The sequence below is a fragment of the Hyposmocoma kahamanoa genome, unplaced genomic scaffold (assembly GCF_003589595.1).
Source record: "Hyposmocoma kahamanoa isolate Upper Pololo Valley unplaced genomic scaffold, ASM358959v1 89, whole genome shotgun sequence".
Classification (NCBI taxonomy): Eukaryota; Metazoa; Arthropoda; class Insecta; order Lepidoptera; family Cosmopterigidae; genus Hyposmocoma; species Hyposmocoma kahamanoa.
The window spans coordinates 3072465-3081156 of NW_020654520.1; the positions used below are offsets into that span (position 1 = coordinate 3072465).

General features: G+C 34.5%; 1 protein-coding gene across 1 annotated transcript in view; it reads right to left on the reverse strand.

The window, feature by feature from the left end:
• LOC113236115 (GTP-binding protein REM 1) overlaps positions 1–8692 on the reverse strand; it is a 361807-nt gene that overhangs the window by 623 nt on the left and 352492 nt on the right. The gene's annotated exons all lie outside the window — the stretch shown is intronic.

Sequence of the window (8692 nt, forward strand, 5' to 3'; positions counted from 1 at the left end):
GGCTGTTCACGCATGAATGTTCATTTTTAAATAGCACCTCTAAATTTCATTATAAGAAACAATTATTTTAATGGTTTGATTTTGCTATTCTCCAATTCAAGGCGTTTTTCTCTCTCAATATACTTTGAGTAGTGAGATCCGATTTTTATTATCTCCTGTGTAAACTTCCGTATAGTGGCGAACTAGGGGATGAATACGGGTTTGCGCACTTTCCGGTAACCGATTTCAATAAAACTTGGCAAATAGATGTAATTCCACGTACTTTTGAGGTCGGTTTTTTTAGTACTCTGTACTGAGATAAACATTCGTTTTGTGTACCGTTTAGGTTCTCGGGTTTCTCTCAGAGAAAAGTTTAAGGAGGCAGGTATCATGACTGTGGCATCACAGTACATTTACTCAAATATTTTGTATGCCCGTAAAAATATACATAATTTCATTAAGAAAGAAGTTATCCATAATACCTTAAAACTAAGTCCAAACTCATAGTACCACGACTGAGGTAAACGATTCTTTTATGGGGAACTGTTTTTACAACAAGATTCCGGGGAATATATTAAGATTATCATTTCCTAAGTTTAAAACTTACATTAAAAGTATTTTAATTGAAAAGTCGTATTACAAAACTGAAGAGTATGTTTTTGACAAAGAAGTATGGAAAGACAACAAAAGTCAAAATTCAACACAACTATGATTCAAAGTGTATTCCATAGCATTTAAGTTTATACGAATAGAGCAATCCTTAGAGTTTCTTGCTGGTTCTTCTCAGGGAGGTCGGCGTAGTGAACGAGCAGTAGCTTAAAAAATGACGTTTTCAAGCATTGACTTACAATTATATGGACGTCGGGTCCGCGCTAAAAAGTGTCCGAACGTATAGGGCGTTAAAATCGTATACAGAGCGTCATTCACGCTTTAGTCTTCGTTTGTTCGACTGACAGCGAAGCAAGCAAAATTAGACAGTACTGCGATGACATTACAATTTAAATTCAACGTTTTAGCTTTTTCATATTCCTTTACATGTCACTACGTTTAAATAGGTTGACTTGGGACATTTTTTTCGTGGTTTTTGTATTAGACCCGTCGTCCATTTATTTGTAAGTCAATGGTTTCAAGTGTAAAAATTTTACCTACGGAATAAATTGTTATTTGACTTTGACATTACCGAGTTTCGGTTTTTTAGTAAGGGTGCTGGTGAAATTACAGGCATATAAGACTTTGCAACTTATGTCTCAGGGTGACGCGCACTGGCAGTGCAGATATTTTAGATTTAAATATGTAAGAGGCATTGCAACTGTTATGGATAGGCGTGTCGTTCACCACCAGGCTTACGACTTGTTCGTCCCGTCACTGGGTGTCGTAAAAAAATTACCAATTAGCCGCGATCTGTGGCCACATTCCTGTCAGCTACGAACCTCGTGACAGAGAGTAAATAGTAAAATTGTTGTCTAAAAGAAATCAGAAAGTTAGAAATTAGTGATGTTTAAAGCAAATAACTATCATGGACAAAGATGAACACGTTATTCAGTTCCAAAAATATATAAACGACATTGATAGGCTAAGGAATGACACAAGATTAAATAAATATGCAATGTAGGTTAAAGGCGTACCTCTTAAAGTAATTTTCATATTTTATTCAGTAAATACAATGAATACTATGTAAGGTTATAAAATACATAGTATAACCGCTCACGCGATACATGCAGCCGTAGACGCATACCACACCTAGAGGTGCCGGTGTTGATTTTATACCGATTTATCGGATATAGAAGTTACAACAGGTAAATAACTAATATTAATTGATATTTCGGTAACTACTCTAGCAAACGATAAAGTTTTTAATGCCTGGATCTGTCATTTAAAAAAATAAATAACTTCAAAAATACGTCACGACAATCGTGTGTGTTATTGTTTGGGCTGGTGATTTCGGTGTTTATTCATTGAAAACATACCGTAAGTAGCGTTTTTTAAGTTTACCCTGAATATAAATATTTATAAGCTATACTTTAAGGAGTAATTTCATGATAAACGTTAGAACCACTCAAACGGAATATTATCATATTTATCCAAGTACACCAAAAATTTCATTAGTGCTTTTTAAGTGCAGGATTTGCGGTGTATTACTGCATTTTATTTGAGATGTTTTTGTTTGTAGTACTGAGGGTATTTATTTAGCAATGCAGAATAATAATTTTTATTTATAAAAATTTGTATTTAAACTGAATGCTTTTCTAATTTGCGAAACCAAATAGCCGCCATTTTGCGGTAGGAAGAGCGCATCGCGTGAGCGGATAAAGCAGGTATACTTAAGTAAGAGTGCACAGCAATTTAGCGACTTTTGGTAAATAAGTCACCTGCTATATTTTTCTTCAAATTAATTTAAAAGTTAGTTAATTGGGTGAAGGTATCGTTGCTAGGAATGAACATTGATGTTGCTCGGCTTCGTTCTTGACAAAAATTTGCATCCAATGTACATAACGTATAAGGAGTCCGTATAAAATTTTATTCCTCTGTTGCCGTATTTTTTTATACGTAAAAGCAAAATATTTCATTTTTAGGAGCACCTACTTGTATCGTAATATTATACGATTGTGAGTTTTTCCGTTCAATTCCCCTGAGATTTACCCTCGTTTAGCGGCTATTGCCAATGGGCAGTCGATCGAAAACAAGCGGAGTTTGCTGTAGTGGACTTCGTTTCCTATAACCAAAAGCGTCCCAATAAAGCGGAAAAATGATCAAAAGTCAATAAGTCAATTCTCAGTGAACCCGTGATCATTAAGCGTGTAATGATTGCTCTGAAATATTGTGAGAACAATAAAAAATAACGTGGTTAGACACTTATATGTAGTAAAAAGCGTTGAGAGAATAACACAAAAATTACCGGAACAATACTTGCTTTGCGTAAACATTTTATCACAGAATTCTATGCATAGCATTGACTTACAAATAAATGGACGACGCGACGGGTCTAATACGAAAACCACGAAAAAAATGTCCCAAGTCAACCTATTTAAACGTAGTGACATTTCAAGGAATATGAAAAAGCTAAAACGTTGAATTTAAATTGTAATGTCCTCGCAGTATTGTCTAATTTTGCTTGCTTCGCTGTCAGTCGAACAAACGAAGACTAGAGCGTGAATCTCTGTATACGATTTTAACGCCCTATAAGTTCGGACACTTTTTAGCGCGGACCCGACGTCCATATAATTGTAAGTCAATGATGCATAGCATAGTATGTAATTGATTGGCCATAGAATCCGTGTAATATTTGCCATAGTTAACTTTAAACAACTACATATATAACCTTCAGGAATATCACGCAGAGGGTGCGGTGGAATTGCACGATTTAATTCTGCCTTCCCATTTTCATAACTAGGGGACTAGACGTAGTATTGGGTTCCATCGCTATGTTATGGATATACCAAGGATTCGCGTGCATTAAGCGTTAAGCTTCCACATTTTTATATGGAATGGCTATGGAGGGAATTCCCTGCTTGTAGATTTATTCCCTGAACACTAGAACTTGGGCCTTTTCAAGGCGAGTGTGATTATTTCAGTGTGCATGCTCCTTCGTTAACCTTATCGTCACTTTCAATTAGGTGACATGAATGTCGAAGCATTTTGTTGCATTGTTCATGGTCGTTTTCAAAATAATATTATAGCGCGCATTTTATGAATATGCGGGAAAGTTTTAAGGTGAATCATAGAGATGACGTATTTTATCGTGATATGCCAAACCATCATCAAAATATCATCGTTACAAAACCGTTAAAAACTATTGCAGTCAGGCTGGGATAATGTTAATGTTCTCTTTATAAAATTCTTTGAATGGACACGATTTTGGTAACGAAAATTCCATCAAACAACACTTACAGTCTTACCACAAAAACGTTTAAGCAGTTGTTCACCAGATGTTTAGAAAAAGTTGTACCATAAATTCGCGCCTAACCATTGTTTTGGGATGGACAGCGGTTGGACATTGTTTAAATTTAAACCACTGCCAGATGTTAGTTTAACGCGTGTTTTAGCCATTGCTACAGATCACCAATACTCAAGGGTCATTGCAAGCTACCGTTTACTGTTGTGTTTTATTTCTCTTTTCGTTTATTTGTGGTGATTATTATGGATGTCTTAAATTTTATTGATTCTATTGACACGGGCGACGTGGATTATATGGATATGTTTCGAGACAGAATACATCGTGAGCGAATTAATCCATTTGAGTATTACGATGAAAAGAAATTTCGGACAAGGTATAGTTCAATCTTCGGACCATAACATAGTGATTGTAAAGAAAGAAAGAAAGTGAACTTGAAAGAAAGTTTCGATTTTGTAGAATATAGACGTCCACGAATGCAGAGTTGACAGGTGCCTTCTACATTAATAGGAAATATTGCAAGAAGAAATTTCATACAATAACATTTTTGATATAACAAATTTATTAATAAAATTTGGACAAAATTATGCCATTTTTTCATCATTCAACAATAATATTTCAAATTCCTTTTTCTCCAACTTTTTTTTCTTTATTTCTTTTTCGATCATCAATACTTCAGTTAGTAACTTGTGTCTTACATCCTAGTGACACAATTCTTTAGTTTGGTAGGTACTTTATTTTCAATTTGTACTCCTTCTCCCATGATTTCGGTGTTTTCCGTTCTTTAACTTCATTGTTTGTTTGTAAAATAGTAACTTTCTGGCCTAATCTGAAATAAATAGGCAGAGTTTTTTTAAGTATAGTAAATTATGTGCAAACATAAAATAAGATATTTACGAATTACTCTCTCAACTATGCGTTTTTTACTTCCTCCTTTCTATGGCATGCTTTGTTTTTGTGCTATATTGTTAATAAGACGTTTGGGTAGCAGCTTACGTGCCATTCCGGAATATTTACGAATTATTATTTTAAATGCCGAAATAAAAATCTGTAGCTAAAAAATAGTACAACTGCATTACCTCCTCATCATTTATTTAGTAACAAATACTTATTCAACAAATGCTGGTTTATCTATTTGTTCAACTGAGTCCTAATTGAACAAAAGAGAACCGAGAGCTTACAACAACTAGAATTACAACTTACTAGAATCTGTAGCAATATTTAACTATTTATGATGTCGTCTTAGAGTGCATTGATATGCAATTTCTATGTATTTTATCAGGGCGAAAATTTCCAAAAGGGAACTTACTTTCATAATTTCGTGGTATTTAATTCCCATGTGTAGGATGACACTACTAAATTTTTCGTCTTGAATCACCACACTCGCGTTTTTATCCAGTTTTGATACTATTTACCGATTTAAATACGAAACGCACGAGAAAAGGCGAAAGTTTTTTAAAAGAAACCAACGATCACTAACATTACACGCACTATCAGTCCTCTCTTAGGTTCAGGTAAAAACTACGTTCCGTTACGCTTTACCCGTTAACAAAACAGGCTACGAGGTAAAATAAAAAAAATACATTTTAACAAATTCTTGCATTGTATTGTACAACTTGCAAATTATTTGCAAATAATATATATTTTATGACAAAACATTGCTAGTTATTTTAAAATTATTAATAAACCACTGTTGGATCTGCGTAAAATAGAAAAGTGGGGACAAACGGCGAATGATTGAATGAATGAATTCTAGTGCTGCCATAGATGAATATTATTTCTGTGTTTATACTTTGTCTACAAAGACTGGCGTTAAACATGGTTTTGTGGTACGACACGTTAAACACTGTTTTAAACAATGTTTAAAGACTTAGTCACTGACTAAGTAAACGCATGTTAAAACGGTGATTATTAAATCTTTTGTAGTAAGACTGCTAGAGCTGTATTTTATAAGTAAATATAGGATTATTTATGAAAGGCAAATTCTAAAATTGCCATTGACATTGCCAGTACACACTTAAATGAAGTATGATATTGAAAATGAAACTATTTTTTCGGGTTTAAACCATGTATGTTTTTTCAAACTAACCAACGATTCAAAAATTAATTGATTGATTGGAAATTTAAAATAAGATTAAATAAATTAATAATTTTCGTAATGGTTTACTTTATATTACACATCCTTGGTTGATATTACCGCCTTAGTCAGCCGTGACCATGGGACTTGTAAACCGTCCGTAACGGTCCGAAAAATAGTTTCATTTCCTATGTGTAACAATCTCAGTCGAAAATCTAAGGACTCGATAAAGTTTGATATTTATTTTTCAATGATCATTTTACTTTGATTTGATGGAGTCATCGAGTCAGAAAATCAATCAGAAATAGAGACAAAATAAGGGCCATCCATCCTTAGCAACTCATCAGGTAAATGGGCCTTATATCACTTTTATATATCAACTCTCGTTTGCGCTGAAATCACAAATTACAAAACTGAAATAGTACGGCGCCAACAACTGACCTCTGTGTACGTCTCCGTATATTCCAAAATTATTCAGTATTTATTCGTAATAAAGATAATAACCTCTAACAATGGGGGCTGTTCCATTCGGTGGTGTGGGAAAAATAAAACATCTAATTACAAAACAAACGGAATCACATTTCATCGGTAATTCAATATTAAATATGTAATTTTTAAATTTTCCTCCATTATAGCAAAGCTCAAGTTAAACTGGTCGATTTGAAGTGGAACTATTGACAATCGGAGCGCAATTGTGACCGTAATGATTTGGCAGAACAGTTTTCAAACAAATTAAATGACATATCGTCTCTATTTCTGGTTATATACATTGATGGAGTTTTTGGCCAATCCAATAGAATAACAGGAGAATCTAATGCACAAGCGCAAATATCACAAGTTACAATTCATATCAATGAAAAGATTTGAATGTTTAAAATTACCAACCACTGATCGAACCACAAACTCAATAACAAACGTGATTGATGCAAATGTTTCATTGGCGCCTTGACTACGTGCTAATTGCGAGTTGAATTACGCAATTCAAATGGACCTCATTGGGAGCACCGCTTGGGAAATCAATTTGTCCCATAATAGCGGGTAATAAGCGACAATATTGCTGAAAACCCGGAGGAGATTTGTCGTATTGGATAGGGATGCCAGAGGACAGAGAACTGCCGCGACATTTTGATTTTGCATTCCCCTGGCTTTTTGCCTAACGATGATATTTTTAAACAAAAAGAATTGATTTTCATGATAATTAATTATTCATTTATTTGTAAAAACACTTGTGCATTTTCGTGAGTTTCGTGATATTGGCACTTAAAGTTTTTTCTTTGGAAAATGTCAATTTGTTTTATAATACTAAGTGACGGTCGAGTAAGTTGTGTGCTTGGTGGTAAGCGACTCGCCTGCCCCTGGCAATTGCAGTACCTTAAATCACAAAGATCTGAGGGGCACTGCTCCCGACACTCTGAGACATAATTTGACAAGTCCTATGTGCCTGTAATTTCACCAGCACCCTTACCCTTATTAATTGTACGCTGACGTTGCTAATTCAAATTTTTGTTGAATTGATATTCAATTATTTTTATGTGAAATTCCACAAGTTTGTTATAATTGTTAATACAAAGATCGAACACTCAGAAAAAATCCTTCGATCCGGTCGGATTCGAACCGACGTCTTCTAGCATACCGTGGCAGACGCTATACCAACTAAGCCACGAAACGAACCAGCGGACCTCATGAATTTTTCTATGCCCTTGAGTCGTATCTTTGTATTTGATTTTTCAACGACTTTTTAGCCGTAGCGCCGTCTATGAGAAATTTATGATATTTCGTCATGCTAGAAATCGTTGTATTAATAATTATAATGAAATTGAAATTAAAAAATATATTAAGAAACCATTTATAGGCGGTTGTAAATCTTGATTCACTGATTCCAGATTTGTTAATAAAACAATTCCACTAGAAAAGCCGGATTACGTTAGTTATGACATGAACCGATAACTCAATAGGACCGTAGTTGGGTATTTAGTATCTATTGGTATACCAGATGTCGTTACGAGTGCGAAATATCTATTTTTGTAACTAATCTATTTTCCACTCACAAGTTGCAATACTCTAATTTCTAGTGATAACAAAGAAATCAACTAGATGGCGCTTAGACTTTTATGAACAGTGCCGGGTATTCATTTATTTTGTTTAGGACTAACGCCATCTACCTATTTTAGGAAGCGTAACACACAAGTTAGTAACACACAATGTCGCATGTTTGTCAAAGTTCAGAAAACAATTTTATAATAATAAATGTAGAGTTATTGGTTCATGGTTATGTTAAGAAAGGGTGTATAAAAGCTGATGTGTACATAAAAAATAGTACAGAGTACTAAAAAAACCGATCTCAAAAGTCATTCATCCCTTAATTTGCCACCCTTAGAGGTGGAATGTTTTCTTCAAATTTAAATGAGACTACATCTGAGGTACCCTCTTTCCAACAAGAAAAGAATCATCAAAATCGGTACACAAATTGTTGTGTTGAGTTATCGCGTAACCAGAAAGTGCGCGAAACCGGTTTCATTCCCTAGTTTGCCAACTTTAAAGATGGAATGTTTTCTTCAAATTTAAATGGGACCACATCTGAGGTACCCTCTTTCCAACAAGAAAAGAATCATCAAAATCGGTTCACAAATTGTTGAGTTGAGTTATCGCGTAACCGGAAAGTGCGCGAAACCGGTTTCATTCCCTAGTTTGCCAACTTTAAAGATGGAATGTTTTCTTCAAATTTAAATGGGACCACATCTGAG